This window comes from Miscanthus floridulus, chromosome 2 (assembly GCF_019320115.1).
Source record: "Miscanthus floridulus cultivar M001 chromosome 2, ASM1932011v1, whole genome shotgun sequence".
Classification (NCBI taxonomy): Eukaryota; Viridiplantae; Streptophyta; class Magnoliopsida; order Poales; family Poaceae; genus Miscanthus; species Miscanthus floridulus.
The window spans coordinates 17,306,211-17,326,323 of record NC_089581.1 but is presented as its reverse complement, the minus strand read 5'-3'; positions in this window follow the sequence as shown (position 1 = coordinate 17,326,323).

The window sequence follows — 20,113 nt, the reverse complement described above, 5'->3', positions numbered from 1 at the left end:
TGAGAGAACCTACACCACCTCACCTTCTCATTCGCTAACGTCATGACGTAGCTCGACGGAGGAGAGCCACTCTCCCTAGAATACTTCATCCAGAACACCCCAATAGCGCTCCCGTTCGGTCTTCGCAACATCACGGAGATAGTTGGCCACCTTATGGTGCAACGCATGCCTCCATCCCCTATGAATGACGAGTTCATAGGGATGACTGAATATGTCATGGAGACGTTTCACGACCTCCTCGTAGGAGAATCGGTGTTGCCCTCTAGCTCTGACTCTAGCAGGGGGAGCCATCACTCCTCTCGTGAGTGTTTCATGGCAGGTACCCCCGAGGGACACATCAAAAGCATCCACAAAGAAGAGGCTACCTCAACAAACGACCTCAACAATAAGGCCAAGGGGGATGCTGGGGCCTTGCCCCGCCTATTGGTGGAGCAGCTGAAGGCCCAACACTAAGAGCTCGAAGAAGAGCGACTCCAGCTCGAGCAGGAATGCATGGAGCTCGAGTGAGAGATCAAGCGCCATGGAGACACTGGGCGTGCGCGTGCCATGGCCCGCGATGTGAGCTAGAGCATCATTGAGGATGATGAAGTGCTCCCACACTTTGCCTGAGCAAGCCATAATATGGCTGTTGCGGTAGCCTTGTTCTGAGCGCTCCTGAGGCTCGCGACGCCCGAGGATTGTTGGGCCCATCGCGAGATTCACACGCTACTCGAGCATGCGGTAGCGCAGCAGGCTAAGAGCTCGTTGTCCCAACGATGTGAGCTCGATGCTTGCTAGCGCACGCCCTTAGAGCGACCCAACAAGGATGCGTCAATCCACCAGGCACTATAAGGTGGTAGGCCACACGCTATGGTCCTACTGCATGAGCGTCTCGGCTGCCACCGTGATGCACGGGACACCCTCGACGCCCATAGGCATACTCACGATGATGCGAGGGAGGGAGCAAGCCATGGCTACCACCCTCATCATGGTGGATGCTACAACAGCGGCGAGGACCGAAGCTTGAGCCCCAACTTGCCGAGACCTCAGGCCTTTGGCCAACACATCCTCAACGTTATCTTCCCACTACGGTACCAACCACCAACCAACATCCTGAAATACTTTGGGGAAACAAACCTCGGATTATGGCTCGAGGATTATCGACTTGCTTGCCAAGCTGGTGGAGCGGATAATAATGATTTTATTATCCGCAACCTTCTATTGTTCCTAGCCGATTCGGCACGAACATGTGAAAGGTCCTAATAGCTAGAGGGGGGGTGAATAGCCTAATAAAAATTTCTACAACAACACTTAACCAAATGGTTAGACAATTATGAGGCGAAGCGAGTGTTGCGCTAGCCTACTCAAAAATGCAAGCCACCTACCACAATTCTAGTTTAGATAGTGTCAATTCACACAAGAGCAATGACACTACCCTATGTTAGTGTGCTCTCAAAGGCTAACTAAAGAGCCACACCAACCAAGCATGTAAGCTCTCACAACTAGCTACACTAAAGAGCTTGTCAACTAGTTTACGGTAAAGTAAAGAGAGTGATCAAGAGGGTTATACCGCCGTGTAGATGAATGAACCAATCAATCACGAAGATGAATAACAATGATGACCAATCACCTCGGAATCAATGATGAATACAATGATTTTTTATCGAGGTTCACTTGCTTGCCAGCAAGCTAGTCCTCATTGTGGCGATTCACTCACTTGGAGGTTCACGCGCTAATTGGCTTCACACGCCAAACCCTCAATAGGGTGCCGCACAACCAACACAAGATGAGGATCACACAAGCCACAAGCAATCCACTAGAGTACCTTTTGGCGCTCCGCTGGGGAAAGGTCAAGAACCCCTCACAATCACCACGATCAGAGCCAGAGACAATCACCACCTCCGCTCGACGATCCTCGCTGCTCCAAGCCGTCTAGGTGGCGGCAACCACCAAGAGTAACAAGCGAAATCCGCAGCGAAACACGATCACTAAGTGCCTCTAGATGCAATCACTCAAGCAATGCACTTGGATCACTCCCATTCTCACTATGATGATGAATCAATGATGTAGATGAGTGGGAGTTCTTTGGCTAGGCTCACAAGGTTGCTATGTCAATGAAAATGTGCAAGAGTTGTCCCTTGAGCCGGCCATGGGGCTATAAATAGAGCCCCAATCAAATAGAGCCGTTATACCCCTTCACTGGGCAAAACGCGCTCTGATCGGACGCTCCGGTCATACTGACCGGATGCTGGCCCCCAGTGTCCGGTCGCCCGATGGACGCCACGTGTCATCCCCTTCAAACGCTGTTCGTCAGATTCCAACGGTTATGACGCTGACCGGACACAGCAGCTTCAACTGACCGGACGCTAAACCCCCAGTGTCCGGTCGTTTCCAGTAAGGTACCGACCTCGACCGAACGCGTCCGGTTAAAACTGACCAGACGCTGGAACCTCAGCGTCCGGTCGAGTACAGTAAGGGTCGCAACCTAGTTTTCCTCGACCGGACGCGTCTGGTCCACCTCGACCGGACTCAGCCAGCGTCCGGTGGTAAACCCTAGCCACTGTACTGACAGTCAACGCGACCGGACGCAGGCAGTCAGCGTCCGGTGCTTCTGGATCCAGCGTCCGGTCACTGGACCGACGCTGGCATCAGCTCTGTTCTCACTTCTATCTTCTCCACCCTTGCTCCAATGTACCAACCACCAAGAATTTGCATCTGGCGCAATAGAAAATAGACATTTCATTTTCCCGAAAGCGCCGAATCCCTGCAAACACCTTGTGCACATGTGTTAGCATATCTTCACAAATATTATCAAGGGTGTTAGCACTCCACTAGATCCTAAATGCATATGCAATGAGTTAGAGCATCTAGTGTCACTTTGATAACCGCATTCCGATATGAGTTTCACCCCTCTTAATAGTACGGCTATCAAACCTAAATGTGATCACACTCTCTAAGTGTCTTGATCACCAAAACAAAATAGCTCCTACAAGTTATACCTTTGCCTTGAGCTTTTTATTTTTCTCTTTCTTCTCTTCAAGTGTAAGCCCTTGATCATCTCCATGCTATCACCATTGTCATGTTATGATCTTCATTTGCTTCTCTACTTGAAGTGTGCTACCTATCTCATGATCACTTGATGAACTAGGTTAGCACTTAGGGTTTCATCAATTCACCAAAACCAAACTAGAGCTTTCAACATGGTTGGAACACCTTTTGCCCAACAGAATCCAAAGTTGGGCGAACCTAAAAGAGATCTTCGTGGAAAACTTCCAGGGCACATACAAGCATCCTGGGAACCTATGGGATCTCAAAAACTACCGACAGAAGGCCGGGGAAACCCATCATGGGTACTTCTAGTGCTTCTACCGGTAATGTAACTAGCTGCCCGACATCGCTGACACTGACATCATAGGAGCTTTCCTATCTAGGACCACCTACGAGCCCCTGGTCCATAAGATGGGATGTAAGGGCCCATGAACCACCAAGGAGCTCCTCGACATCGCCACTAGCCACGCCTCGGGCGAGGAGGTGGTTGGAGCGATCTTCAACCGCCTCAAAGGCAAGGCAAAGTGAGACAAGGACGCTAGCGAAGGCGCCTCCAACCATCCTAGCTAGAAGAAGAACAAGCAGTGGCATGAGGGCTCGCTCATGGCCATCGCCGACCACAAGGGTGGTCAGAAGCTCTTAGAGGGTACCCCGAATGACTTTGAGAAGCTGCTTGAAGGGCCATGCCCGAACCAAGCTTTTCCTATCAAGCACCTATACAAGGTCTGTGGAGTCATGAAGCAGTTCTTGTCCAGAGGCTCCAACAAGGGGGAGCATAGGGGGGACCCCAACCCGGCCGCAAAAGATGCCGAGGAGAAGGATGGCAGCTTTCTAACACTGGATGGCTGCCTCATGATCTTCAGAGGGTCGGTAGCCTATGACTCCAAGCATCGCTAGAAGCTTGCATACCGCGAGGTCTATATAGCCAAGCCAGCCACGCCTACCTTCCTTCGATGGCCAGAGTCCACCATAACCTTCGATCGGACCGACCACCCAGAATGCATCCTATAGCCGGGACAATATCTGCTCGTGGTTGACCTAATCATCAGCACGAAGTGACTCACTAAGGTACTAATGAATGGAGGCAGCGGCCTCAACATCATGTACATGAAAATGCTTGATGCCATGGGCATTGATCGAGCGTGCATCCGGCCGATCAGGGCACCTTTCCACGGTGTCATGTCTAGAAAGCAGGTCGTGCCACTCGGGCAGATCGATCTACCCATCACCTTTGGGGATCCATCCAATTATAGGACGGAGACCCTTACCTTCGAGGTGGTTGGATTCCATGGAACCTACCATGCCATCCTGGGATGTCCATGCTACATGAAGTTCATGGCCATCCCCAACTACACCTATCTAAAGCTGAAGATGCCAGGACCGTGCGGGGTCATCACCATTGGCACCTCCTTCTAGTGCACCTATGAGTGCGAGGTCGAGTGTTGTGAACATGCCTCGGCAATCGTCACCTCTAAGTAGCTTACGACCGTCATTAAGAAGGCCGCCAAAGAAGCACCCGACCCCAAGCGGTCGGTTGGGTCTTTCAAGCCAGTGGAGGGCGCTAAGGAGGTCCTCATAGACCCCAGCGGCTCCAAGAGCAAAGTGGCGCGCATAAGCACCACGCTTTCTTCCAAATAGGAAAGCATGCTCGTCGACTTCCTCCACGCTAACAGAGACATCTTTGCATGGAAACCCTCAGACATGCCAGGTATTCCGAGAGAAGTCACCGAGCATGCCTTGAAGATCAGATCGGGCTCCAAGCCAGTGAAGCAGCACCTACATCGCTTCGATGAAGGGAAGCGCAGGGCCATCGGTGAGGAGACTGTGAAGCTTTTGGTGGCTGGATTCGTCAGGGAAGTATACCACCCTGAGTGGTTAGCCAATCCTATTCTTGTACGAAAGAAGAGCGAGAAATGGAAAATGTGTGTTGACTACATGGGTCTCAACAAAGCATGTCCAAAGGTTTCGTTTCGTTTGCCACGCATAGACCAAGTAGTCGACTCGACCTCAGGGTGTGAAACCCTATGCTTCCTTGATGCATACTCTGGGTACCATTAGATCATGATGAAAGACTCCAATGAGCTCATGACATCTTTCATCACCCCATTCGGATCGTTATGCTACGTCACAATGTCGTTCAATCTAAAAAACATAGGGGCTACGTACCAGCATTGTATGCTCAAGTGTTTCGGGGACCTCATCGGGTGAACCATAAAGGCCTACATTGATGAAATCGTGGTCAAGTCCAAACGGGCTGACTAGGTCATAGCCCACCTTGAGCAGACCTTCACAAAACTCCGAGCAAATGACATTAAGCTCAACCTCGAGAAGTGTGTTTTTAGGGTTCCAAGGGGTATGCTGCTGGGTTTTATTGTCTCCGAGCATGGCATCGAAGATCTCGGTTGTCACGAGGATGGGCCCAATTTAGAACATAAAGGGGGTACAACAAGTTACAAGGTGCCTCGCCATGCTCAGCCGCTTTATCTTGCACCTCGGTGAATGAGGTCTCCTCCTCTATTGGCTCCTGAAGAAGGCCGACCATTTCAATTGGATGCCCGAGGCCCAGTAGGCACTTGACGTGGTCAATCAGCTTCTAATGAAGGCCCCGATCCTGGTCCCCATGATCGATGGGGAACCACTTCTGCTCTATATTGTGGCCACCACGCAAGTGGTCAGCGCTGCCCTGGTGGTAGAGCGAGAAGAAGAGGGCACACCCTCAAAGTGCAGCGTCCCGTGTACTTCATTAGCGAGGTCTTGTCTGACTCCAAGACCTACTACCCCTAGATCTAAATGCTCCTATACACCATCCTTATCACCAAGAGGAAGTTGCATCACTACTTCGAGTCACATCCGGTGATGGTTGTGACATCCTTCCTTCTCGATGAGGTCATCCAAAACCAGGATGCCACGGGAAGAATCATGAAGTGGGCACTCGAGCTGATGGGTCAAGGCATTTCATATGCCCCCAGGACTACCATCAAGTCCCAAGTGCTGGCTAACTTAGTTGTAGAGTGGATCAAGGTCCAAATGCCACCAGCTATCGTCGACCAAGAGTATTGAATGATGTACTTTGACAGATCGCTGATGAAGAAAGGCACCGACATGGGACTGGTCTTCATTTTGCCCCTTGGGGTATGCATGAGGTACATGGTTCACCTCCATTTACCCTCCTCCAACAATGTGGCCGAGTATAAGGCACTCATCAATGGCCTATGCATCGCCATCGAGTTGGGTATCCGACGTCTAGACATCTGAGGCGACTCCCAGCTGGTCATTGACCAAGTCATGAAGGAGTTAAGCTGCCCCAACACCAAGATGGCTGCATATTGTCGAGAAGTCTGCCAGCTAGAGGACAAGTTTGGCGGTCTTGAGCTCAATCACATCTCGAGGCATCTCAATGAGGCAGCCAACGCACTAGCAAAGATGGCGTCTGGCCGAGAGCCGGTGCTAATGGGCACCTTCGCCAGCGATTAGCACAAGCCCTCGGTCTGCTATGAGGAGCTAGAACAAGCCAGTGATGGGCCACCCACCCTGGCCTCTAGGGCTGACCAGCCGACAACTCCATCTGACCCTGAAGTCATGGAGCTTGAGGAGGATCTAGCGATAGAGCCTGACCCTCTGACCGATTGGAGGATGCCCTACCTCGACTACCTCCTCCGTGAGGCACTACCGATAGACAAAATAGGGGCTCGGTGGCTCGCACGTCGTGCCAAGTCATTTGCCGTTATTGATGGTGAACTCTACAGGCGAAGCCACACCGAGATCCTACAACGTTGCATCCCCATTGAACAAGGGAAGCGGTTGCTAAACAATATCCACGGTGGGGTCTACGGTCACCATACCATGCCTAGAACCCTGGTCAGAAATGGGTTCCAAAAAGGCTTCTATTGGCTGACCATAGTAGCTGCCGCTGAACAGATCATACACACCTACGAAGGATGTTAATACTATGCTCGACAGACCCACCTACCGGCCTAAGCACTCTAGATGATCCCCATCACGTGGCCATTCCCGGTCTAGGGGCTCGATCTAGTCAAACCTCTCAAGAGGGCACCTAGGGGCTATACGTACTTCCTTGTCACCATAGACAAGTTTACGAAGTGGGTAGAGGCTCGACCGATCTCCGTGATCAAGTCTAATCAAGCCTTGCTGTTCTTCCTTGACATCATCCATCGCTTTGGAGTTCCTCTGATTCTACGATGAGTACCACATCCGTGTCGATTGGGCCATCGTGGCACACCCCCGCATGAACGGGGAGGTCAAGCGTACAAATGGCATGATCCTACAAGGCCTTAAGCGTGCCTAGGATCTTCAACTGGTTGAACAAGTTTGGTGGACGATGGGTTGCAGAACTTCCCACGGTGCTCTGGAGCCTGAGGACGACCCCCAGCCGGGCCACTGGCTATCCTTCCGACCGACCTCAACTATGGAGCACAAAGGGTTAGGGCGTATGACGAACAGGGAGCCGAGGCATCCCTCGAAGATGCCATGGACCAGCTTAATGAAACATGTGATGTCGCCCTCCTTTGCTCAGCCAAATACCAGCAAGCGTTATGCCAGTACCACAGCCGTCGAGTTTGGGGTCGGCCCTTCAATGTCGGAGACCTAGTGCTCCACCTCATCTAGAGCAACAAGAACCGCCACAAGCTCTCTCCGCCATGAGAGGGACCGTACGTCGTCGCGGAGGTGCTCCGACCAGGCGCCTATAAGCTCAAGACCATCGACAACGTAGTCTTTGTTAATGTCTAGAACATCGAGCAGCTATGTCACTTTTACCCTTAATATAAGCACACTTTCTCTTATCAGTTTTGCTATCAAACTCTTCGATCTTTAGTGACACCTAACGCCAGCAACGGTAGGGGGTCTGGCCTCACTCAAAGGCTGATAAGAGCGTATCTATCTAGTAGATGTTCTCTACGCCCGACCCTTTCTCATGTTAAGACCCAGAAGCGAGGTTTGCGGAAAATGAACGCTGAGTAAAACTGGTCAGACTGCGAGAAACCTATGCCCCAATGGCTACGGTGTCTTTGCTCACCAGCATGATTAGAGTTTTTTCTGCACCCTGGGATTTTTGGCCTTAGCTATGGAAAGAGTCAGTACGCGTCTAAGAGTATATCCACTTGGCAAACTTTCTTCATGCCCAACCCTCTCTCACGTTGAGACTTAGAAGCTAGGGTTGTGGAAACGAACGCTGAGTAAAACTGGTCAGACTGCGAGAAACCTATGCCCCAGCGGCTATGATGCCTTTGCTCACCAGCATGATTAGAGTATGTCCACCCGTACCCCGGGCTTTATGGCCTTAACGATGGAAGGGGTCAGAACACACTAACCTTTTTATATGAAAAGGGGAGAAGGGCTAAAATTCTATTAGGCCATAACGAAATTTAAGAGCTTGTCCACTTATTACAAGTTCGCCGCCTAGCATATCTGCCTAACTAATTTCTTAGGGGGATGATCTCATCCTCTATCTCCATAGGTAAGTCCTATGTCAGCGGGTCACACAAGTCGATCAGACAGCTTGGCTGCTGCCGAGAGATGGGTAAGGAGCAGTAGGATGCCCCATGCGGGTTATTCTGACTCCGTCATGAACGATGGACCCGGATTCCACTCGAACATATTTGGTAAGAGCTTCCCAAACCCGTCGCTCGTGCCATCAAGGTAAGTTCGACGCCAGCGGGTCACCCTTAATTTACGCATGTTTTCTCTCATTAACTTAGCTATCGAGCCCTCGACCCCAGCAATGGCAAGGGGTCAGGCCTCACTTGGGGGGCTGGCAAGAGTGTCTATTCGGTAGATATTCTCTATGCCCGACCCCTTCTCACGTTAAAAACTAGAAGCAAGGTGTGCGAAAACAAACTCTGAGTAAAACTGGTCAGACCACAAGAAATCTATGCCCTAGTGGCTACGACACTTTTGCTCACCAGCATGATCAGAGTTTTTGTCCCTGCACCCCGAGCTTTAGCCTCCACCTTCCTAGGAAGGGTTTAGAGGGGCCCACCTACGGAATCTCCATTATGGAGAGGCCAGCAGGTCCCCCAAGTCGATCGGTAGCTCAGGTCACTGCCAAGAGATGGGTAAGGAGTAGGGGGATGCTCTATGTAGGTTACGCCAATTCTGTCATGAATGATAGACCCAGACCCCACACAGACATATCCGGTAAGAGCTCCCCTACCAACCCCCACTTTACTTTTTCAATGCGTGAGCATTCATTCATCCATTCTAATGCATGCATTCATACATTCATCCATACATTCATCCCTTACATCCAAGCATCGCATATGTGATTATTGCATCACAACGCTTCGTGTCACGCCACGAAGCGGTAGTCGTCTCATTTGACATGAGCGATGACTGGCCGAGGTTCGTAGGCTGGCCCACGAAGGGCTCGAGGCTACCTCACGTCAAACAGAGCTAGGGGAGAAAAATGTAGATGAGCCCTAGTGGCCCTTGCCTGACCCTGCTCAAAACAGACAGGGACATCTCAACCTTCTTGTTCGATCCTAACCTCGAGCCAAGGCCATAGATTCTCCATCAAGGAGAGGCCAGCGGGCCACCTGAGTCACTCTTCGAAGCTTCTCATCACCACCCAACTTTAGTTCCCTTTCCTTCTCAACCTCGGCCGAAAGGTCAAGGATCCACTGGTAGGTCTCGATGTCCTTCTAGAGCAACTCATCCTACTCCTTCCTGACCCTAGCGGCTTCCTTGTCGTCCTTCTACGACCTCACCGATAGGGCCTTGAATGCCTTCTCAGCCTCATCAGCATCTCGATGGGCCTCGGCCACCCATGATCGAAGATTGTCTACCTCCTTGGTGAGGGGATTCAGCTTGGCCACCCTCTGTTGGGTGGCAACAAGCTAAGCTGTTGCCTCCCTACATAGCCATGCCTCCTTGATGAGATGGTCCTAGGCCTCCTTCTACTGACGAAGGGACTGAGATTTCCTCCGGCTACGAGCTATGAGGGACTACAGGAAGACATTGGTCAGGATATAGAAAGCATATAAAGTAGGATAAGGGCAAAAAGCAGGACTAAACAATACTCGGCCAGAGGGAACGACGACATCACGCAATATGCCCGTGGCATGGTTCAGGGCCTCGAGCATGGACGTGATCCCTACATCGAGTCTCTTCTGCTCCATGCTCTCAGCGGTGTCACCAAGGGTGAAAAGCATTGACGCCAGATCCTATGGATTCATCCATCAGAGCAGGGGCTCGCCCAGCGTAGGTGAGCCGCTGCCCACCGACATTAGGGCCAGGGATGACTCTCCGCTGACTCCAAGCACCGCCGACCCCTCTCGCCATGATGTCCCCATCAAGATGACCCCCGGTGATGGAAGAGGTCAACAGTGCGGACGTCGACCCCTCTCCTAGCACCACAACTCTCGAGGACCCCTCGGTCGCGTCGCCCTCCATCCAGCCCATGCCAGGTGCCGTCACTTGGGCCACCGATGGCACGGGTCACGGTGGTGCCTCAGCCACTGCTACGGTTGCGCCCAGCTATGACCCATCTATCAAGGCCGCCACCACCTCCACCTATGTCAATCGAGTCACAACTGGCTACGCCGCACCCACCATGGTCGGTGCCATGAGCGCGGTTGGTAGCCCCATCCGTCCCACCATCGGTAGTGGTATCGTGGCCATCATCGGCTGCTCTATGACCTCCGAAAGCACCCCTTGAGCCCCCATGTCCGCCCGTCCCACCGAGGGCATGGGCGCCACCATAGGCAGGGCCAAACTAGCCAGCGACACGATCACACTAGCGTCGCTCCCGCCTAAAATGGGCACGACACCAGCCGATGACTGCCACCTCAATTGGAGGGTGATGCTCTTCCTCAGCGCTAGCGCCAAAGGATTACGCTGCCTACCAATGCTGCAAGGGATGAAAAGCATGAGACGCGATGAAATCTGACAAAGACAGAAAAAACAGAGAAACTGATAACTCACCTCAGCGCCATCGAGCGGTAGATGCATTTGGGGGGTGAACCTTCCAACCTTTGCTCCGCCTTGTTAGAACGAGATTGTTTTGAGCCCGCCCCCTGCTCCTGGGTAGAGGGGCTCGCTACCCTTAGCTCTTGGGGTGTGATGGCGGAGCCGGCCGCCTCCACCGACATGTTGGGCGCGACGGCAGAGCCACCTGCCCTTGTTGACTCCTAGGGTAGGCTGACGGTATGGCCCACCTCCGCCAGCTCCCCGGACATACCCTCCCCTCTGTGGAATGAGAAGGGTCCCGACTCCTGTAAGGACGAACCGATACATGTTAGTGCATCCTTATTCTCTAGGTTGTTCCACTCAATATCATTGGCTACCTCCTCGTTGTCGTCATCATCATCACTATCAGTGTCCTCCCCTCGTTCCCATGCCTACAGCTTCCACTATTTCTTCCTCTTCTTGTCCTCCTTCGCCTTCTTTAGCTGCTCACCCTTGGTGCTATTTGTCATCCTCACGGCCGAATCCCTTAGCAATGACGCTAGGTGATCCATGAGGATGAGGTTCCTCGGCTGGTCCCGCCCCTCTCAAAGTTAGTGTCAAGGGGTTGGGAAATCAATTAAAGAGAAGGCAAAAGAAGGGGAAACTTATGAAGACAATGTGGCCTAGCTCCAGACGCATCGAAGGATGCCCTGGCATTGGGTAGATGAAATCGAGGGGGCACCCGCATCATCCTGTGAAGGTTCCATCACCTCCTTGATGCATTACGTGATCTCATAGTTGAGGAGCGTTCCTTTGGCAAGCGCTGTCCCATTGAACGACGCCTCGGGCGCCATCGTATACAGCAGGAGTGCGCGCATCATCAACGGCACCACCCTCCTTGTGTGGTAGGCATCGATGACTCCTAACCCCTTTAGGCCATTCTCCTTTAGGATATGGATGGCGGCGATGTGGTCTCGGATCTTCTTCTTGTGCTTCTCTAGGACGCCCCACTTCCTCCACGACTCTAGGGCCTCTTCGATTAGGTGCCCGATGAACTTTGGTAGAGGGGCAGCGACATCGTTCTTGAGGTAGAACCACTGCGAGTGCCACCCCTTGTTGGACGTCGAGAGCCACATGGATGGGTACTCTCCGACCCAGTTGTTCTAAAGTTGGATGCCAGCACACCCCATCGGCATATGCAGCTCCTGCCTGCCGCTTTTCTCCCTCTTCTTCTGGAGGGTGACGGCGAAGAAGTACCTCCACAAGTCAAAGTGGGGGCTAATCCCTAGGAACCCCTTACATAGGGCGACGAACACTGCCATGTGCTGGATCCCATTGGGATTGAGATGCTGTAGCTCGATCTTATCATAGTGCAGTAGCCCCCGAAGAAATCTATGGATAGGGGTCGTGAACCCACGCTCGTGGAAGTGGGCGAACGACACCACATAGCCATCGAGCAGTGATGACAAGTCCTCCTCGTTGGGCAGCAGCCACTCCTTAGCCGAGGTCCATGCACGGAGAAGACCGCGACGGATGAGGCCCTCCATACGCTAGAAGGTGATATCGGAATGGCACCATGGATCCATTGGAGGTAGGGGCGAAGGGATGTGGGCTCAACGACAACGGAGATGTAGAGGTAGGAAACCTAAGCAATTGGCGGCAGAGGTTGTGGCTATGGAGGCAAGGATGCAAGGTATGAAACCCTGGGGGCTAACCTTTTGGTTTTATAGGGGCGACCGGTGCGAGGAAACCAACCGCCCGCCTAGATCTCTACGCCTGCCATGATCTGCCACCATGTCTCGCCGTAGCACATGCACACACAACCTCTATTTGTTCCCTTGAAAAACTCACTGAACATTTTGCCTCTTTGGATGGGCCATGACCCATCATAGGTAAGCATAATATGGAGCTAAAAATGCTACTACGGCCCGTCTAGGCCCAAGAGTTCGAAGGTTGGCCCACCGATGGGTTCGACAACCACTCTGGGCGCCTTTTAAAGAGAGGGGTGGAAAGGGATGGGCCCGCTAGCGGCTAGAACCTATGCACGCGAGCGTTGCGGGCATCTCGGCCCATGTTTGAGTCACGGCTGGAAACGATCCATTGTTTTTTCTTAAAGAAAGGCATAGAGCCCACGGGGCCAGTCGAACGGACCTAAGAACTATATGGATTGGTCGCTGAGAATATGGAGTCGGTCACCAAGCTGACCAAAGCTGGATCCCTGCGAACGGGATGCCGGGGCCCCACTTAGACTAGCCCATTAATAGTTCACCGAGCACCATGATTCGTCCATAGAGGAAAATCATGGCATAGCTCGGCCCCTTTGTTTTTATCAGGAAAATGCTTGAGGGAAGACAATCGCAAAGACAAGCCAATCCTTGACCGAACCCCTACTATGGGCGAGGGGCTCGAGGAAAGTTGGGCTTGCACGGAGACCGGATGCATGGTCATAGAACGACAGACCCCCATAGGGGTCAAAATCAGGAAAGACCCTTTCCAAACCCACCAAATCTCACGGCCATACCCCCAAAGGGTCCAACCTCGATGAAAGGGAATCACTGTTCCTAGGTCATGCCATGGGCGACAAAAGAAGGCCCTCAGAGTCCTCCCATTTGGAAAAACCTCTGAAGGAGTTTCTACTCCTCCATAGGCTCGGGGGCTAGTGTCGGGGACCAATACTAGGGTACCCGAAGAGGAGCTAATAACCATCAACATTGATTCATCTGAGGAGTCAAGAGCGCGACTACAACTCCAACTAACCCTCAGGCACCAAACTCTGCCTCGCTTGGCCCTGAGGCCATGGGCTCCACCACGACTGACCCCAAGGTCACGGGCTCTGCCTCGCCCGACCTCTGGAGGCAGGCTCCACCTCGCCCAACCTCTGGGGGTAGGCCCCACCTCACCCGACCCCGAGGCCACGGGCTCTGCCTCGCCTGACCCCAAGGACATGGCTCTGCCTCGCTCGACCTCTGGAGGTGGGCTCCATCTCGCCTAACCCTAGGGCCGTGATCTCTGCCTCACCTAACCCCAGAGTCGTGGGCTCTGCCTCACCCGACCCCGAGGCCACGGGCTTTGCCTTGCCCAACCCTAAGGCCATGGGCTCTACCTCGCCCGACCTTTGGGGCAGGCTCCGCCTTGCCTGACCCCTTAGGTGTGGGCTCTGCCTCGCCCGATGGGGTCCCATACGACCGCCAACCACTTCAGATCCAAGCGTATGGGCCTAGGTCAAAACTCTGACATCAAGGAAAAGACCGGCACACCCCGATGTAACCCATGGTCACGACATGCCATACCTAAAGATTCACATCAAAAATAACATTGGGTATACCAATACTGTTCTGCCTAACCCTCGTACGAACACTGACAGGCATGTCAGTTCACCACAACATCCACCAGGATGGAGTGGAGCGCCATGACCGGTAGACGATGTCTGCGCATGGCACCGGTGATGGATAAGACCGTGACATGGCACTGTCCCTGTTGACATCTATAGTGTCAGCGAGAAGAAGGACCCAGCAATCCCAAAGGCCTTTGGCTCTCTCTCTCTCTCTCTCTCTCTCGTTCTCCTCTTTCCCTCCACTATAACCCATGCTTTCCCCTGGCCTATAAAAGGGAAAGCAGGGCGCTCCATTAAGGGGCATCTGATGATGGATCGGATCGATTCAAGTCAGGTACGAACAAACCCATCGAACCCCGAACACACGGCTGAGCAGCAACCGAGCTCTCTCAGCACCTGTTCACTCCTTTCACCAGAGACTTGGGACCCATCACTCTCCCACCCATTTGTAACCCCTACTATGAACTTTCTATGCTAGTAACACGAGCAGCAGTAACAAACTAGACGTAGGGACATTCTGTCCGAACCAGTATAAATATCGTGTCCTCTAAGCACACCATCCAAGCCAGACACGCAATAGTAGAAATTTACTTGTTGGTGACTCGAAACATCGACACCTAATGCAATGCACCTAGAGGCACTGATAGCTAGGTCCCGAGGTCAATGGGCCCCACATGTCATACACACACGGAGCAGAGGCGGTAGTTGACCGGTCATAGCTCGCCGATGGCGAGGCTTCCGGTGATGAGGTGAGCATCGGAGTGCTCCCCATCACCACGCGCATCAACTGGAGGGGTTGGTTGTCCAAGGGGTTCCCCATCACCATGGCGGATGGCGGCGCTGCGCGGTGGTGGTTTAGCCATCTCCGGCCACGGCGAGCTCAGACGAGTGCGGCTACAACTTCGTGGTGACCTAGCGGAGATCTAGGGTTCAGATCAAGTCATGGTGGAGCGGCGGTGAGGTCCGACCGTGCACGCAGAGCTAGGCGGCTCCCAGTGCACGGTGGCGGCGCTTGCCGTTTTGATGAGGTGACTACCGGTGACATGCACTTATCTTAGGGTTAAGGTACTAGGGCTCAAGGCGGTGCGGAAACGAGCACAAGAGGGAGAGAAGGGGGACCGATTAGGTTTGGCTGTGGCAAGCTCATGCTTGTGGCCATGGTGTGTGTGCATGGCATGGATGCGCGTTCTGGCGTCGACGAGGCGGTAGCGGTTCAACTGGCTATGACAATTGCTTCTAGGACCTACTGTGAAAACAAACCAAAGGAGAGGGAGGTCGGAGAGGCACTGGTTGGGGCCGGCCATGGGTGAGCTCGAGCTCGGTGGTGCACCGCGACCATGGTGGTGACGACAGCAGCACAATGTGGGCTTACCTGAGCACGAATGGTGGCGCTAGCTTCTCAGGGAGGTGGAGTAGGTCATGGCAGAGCTACATGCTAGACGAATCAAACGGCTGTGCTACGGTGGTGGCATGCTCGGCCGGCGAAGGCACGGCGGTGACGCTGCTACTTTGCTCTGCTTTAGAGCGGCGCGCGGGTGAGAGAGAGCTAGAGCGAGAGTGAGCGCGAGGGTGAGTGGAGAGCCGTGTGCTCTCTCTTTTGGCGCGGCAGAGCGGGCCGACGTCGGCGTATGGCTGCCACGTGGCGCACGCGGACTACGTCGATCGGCCACGATGGCACACGGTCAAGGGCCGGTTCAGGCCTGAAACAGTGACTAAAACTCAATTTTTGACCCCTGATTACTCCTAATCCATACAGTAATTTGTCAAACTAATCACACCATTGTGTAGAGCTATGTGAGTACTACAAAATTGCTTAAAGGAGTTTGATCTAATTCCCAATGGTTTTCAAATGAAAATGCTCCAAAGTAGTGTTCATTGAAACTGAAAACCAGTTTAGGACAGAAAAAAATTCCAAGTTTCAAAACATCATCAAGTTGATTTTTGTGAGCTCTATTTGACCATGTTAGGCACTGAATTAGCCCTTGGCCCTTAAACAAAGTTTGTTCCTCATAAGATAAGCTACAACTTTTATTAAGGTCCCACGGCCATGCAAGCTCTCTAAGCTATTGTTCAACTTTGGTCAAACTAGCATCATGAAAAAGACATTTCAAAGTAAACCAACACTTAGAAGCATAATTGGGCTAGATCATGAATACAAATATGGTTCCATTTTTCATCCTAAGTGTGTCTAAGGTGTTTTAGTGACCAAACAACAATCACTTGCATTAGCCAAGCATGATCACAAGCAGATACATGTATAATTAAGCACCACATGTGATAACATAGAGTGTATGAAATGAAATTTCATATGCTAATGCTCATGAATGAATGGGTGATGCTTATGCTCATGCAAACGCAAGTGCAAAGTGTAAGCTTAACACTAGGGTGTTACACCGGTCCACTTGGAGAAGTGAGTCATGAAGTACCAAGGAAGTAGGGGAGTAGCTAGTGGTGACCGAGGAAGAGAGTGTAACCGACTGCCAGAGGCCGAAGTACTAGGCCGACGGCATCAGATGGGGAACGCAGATGGGAGGGGAGCATGTCGAAAGGAGAAGGGAGCGTATGTGGACTCGGGTGGTGGTCGAGGAGGCGAGAACGAGGACATCAGATGTTAGGGTTAGGGAGAATTTATATCTAGCAATAGATCGAAATCTATTTTAATTTATTTTGTTCTTTTAAATACTACTATGAGATGACCTCTCAGTTCTTTTGTGTATAGATTTTTTTCAGTGTCTCTTCATTTCTCTATGACATTTAGTAGGAACGTGATGTAATGATTGTTACTGAGGTGGAAGCCAACGAATGGCAATCAACGGATGGATAGATCTAGCTAGCAATAGTTGATGACGTGGTTCACTATGGGATATGATAGAATTGGTAGTGAAAATTAGCTTTATATAAGAGATACAGATACAGATATAAATACAGATATAGATATAGATATAGATATAGATATAGTAACGGATGAAATAAATATATAGATGCTTGATTTAGTTCTAGAAAAGGGAAGGATGCCTATGTAAATTACAACTTGGAATGGACATGCAGTACCAAAGAGGAATTCTATCAATTTTTTTGTTTCTCCCCACCAACATACGAGTTATGGGCTCTCATATATATTAAAAGAAACTAACACAAGTGATGTTGTGACCATTTTCTTAGAAAAGAACAAGTGTCAAGGATCATGTACATGTCTTCTCTAATAAAAAATAGGATAACTAGTTAAATCCTTATGTTTTAAAAAAACAGAACATTGTGAAAACAATGAGCTAGTTCAACTACAAATAAAACAACATGAACTAGAGTGTCTTAATTAAAAAAACAACAACCTCATCTACTTATAAGAGCTGAGCTTCCCGATGAAGCTGTTCATGCACATGATGCGATAATGCTGGGTCTTGACTATAAAAATTTCCATCAAACAAAGTTTAGCGCAACCCAGACCATGAAATATCCGTCAAAACAAAGTTTTTAGTGCAAACCCCTAGTATCAGACTGCTTTATTCCTTCTACAACTCACTTGAGATATCAAATGGTAGCCATATCACGCGCAAAAAGAGTTTACTAGACAAATATTCACAAAGTGATATTAGCCATTTGCACTACAATCCATAGTAAAATCTTCTCAAACAAAGATGTTAAACCATGTTATCCTTTCAAATTAAATTTGACCTACTCCTCTATCAAAACATATCCCTCTAGTTCATTTTCGTTCTTGTGTTCATTTTAGTAGCACCAAATATATATAGATTTCAAATTTTAAACATGTTCAAATAACTTGTCATAGCAAAATGTCCAGTACATATATGCCCGGATGTGACAAAGAAAAGAAAATGAAACAAATAAGTTCATGATTAACTCAAACATCTAACAATATAACTAAATGGTAGTGCAAATTATACCTTTTAACATTCTATGGTTTATGCTCATGTGTTGCTACCACTTTCTGGATGGATAATTAAAGACATATCACAAGCACAAGGTGATGTCGTGCCTAGGTACGCCCTTTAGTATGGTTAGCTTGAAAAATACATTTAGTTATCAAGAAGGATGAACTTCTTGCTGTAGTTGTAATTTGAGTTCTAGAATTTTATTCTTATCTCTGATCATAAGTATCTCTATTTGTAACAGGTGGATCAATCAAGTTTAAAGTTTAGAAGAATGGACATAGACAATACATCAGACAATATATATAGCTCTATGATTTGTTGATTTCGATAAAAAACATCCAGATTAAAAAGATATGATAATAATAAGCCATCTATGCTGACAAGGTTACTAATAACATCAGGTGGAGTAAGCCAATTGGAGCATAACTGAAATCTCCATCAGCCATGTTTTACCTTTGTTTTTAACTTCTATAAGTGCAGTTGATTACTCAAGAATACATGCACTTAATATATCATATTTTTATTAGCAAGCAAAAGTATAAGGTTATTATTGATTGAATGCATCGCTCTAGCGAGGAAGCATAGATTCCAAAGTTTTGCCTCTGTATTGCTACTCCATTTCTCTAATCACACCATTGCATCTTTTTTTACAAACCTAAGTTCAACATAGTTCCACATATATAGACACTCAGCTCGCATATACATCAATTCTATGAACATTATTAGTTCATGTAATCATACATCTAAAAGCATTATTTACTTGTGCGAATTATTTTTTTCCATAGCTAACTTGGGACGCCTGATTTACCCATTCATGCACACCCCACTACATAAATTCCTTAATTAAAAACACACAAGTGAGTCACCTACTATTGAGCTAGTTGATATGAGTAACATACAAAATCTAGTGCCTACCTATGCATGCTCGTCGTATAAATCATTAATTTTTGAGTGAGTTAGCTTTCAACTGTTAAGCCATCACGAGACATGTAACGAATAACGTGATTCTTCACTGTTACATGCATGTTCCCTCTCTATAAATCACTAGACACCAAGTAGACTAAAAACCTAAACCATGCAGTCTACAAGTTATAAAAAACACGAGCAAACCAAATGGGTTGTCAATCACTAAATCATGAAACTACAATGAAAGTGATGTCCATAGTTAGTGATGATAAAGAAGGCTAAGCAAAAATGATAGTTGTGATAACTTACTAGTGATATAACCACTAGAGAGTCCTAGAGAATATAAGAAATATCTAAAGGCGAATATTGACCTAATAGGTGCAATTGACTACTCAAGGATACATGCACTCAATATATCACATTTTACCAGCAAGCAAAGGTATAAGATTATTATTGATTGAACACACCGCTCAAGGGAGAAAGCATATAGGTTCCAAACTTTCCTTCTCCATTGCTTGTTCTTGCATATAGGTTCCAAACTTTCCTTCTCCATTGCTTGTTCTTTCCTCCAATCACACCTTTCCATAGTGTTGTTCCGCCCCCCTTTTTTACAAACTTAATAGTTTCAACACAGTTCCACGTATATATCAACCAGAGGAAACCATCAATTCATGTAATAGTAGTACATCCAAGAGCATTATTTACTCATGTGATTCTTTTTCTCCAAGTAACATATGATGTTATCGTTTATGATTTACTCGTCCATGCAGATACCACTACAGAAAGTCGTTAACTAAACCATTCGAGTGAGTCACTGACTTGTTGAGGTAGCTGATATGTATGCATGCATGCCCACCATGCAATTAATCCTTGGGATCTGAGTTAGTGGTCGGCCGTGAGGCATATAAGAACATCGCTAAAACCCTAAAAACATACTGTCTACAAAGTCACTAAACACCAGCAGACGAATTGAATTGTCGATCAAAAGAACTAGCCGTTCCCTGGAATCCTCAAACCTCAAATCCAGCTTTGTTTGTCTCCCCGCCCGTCC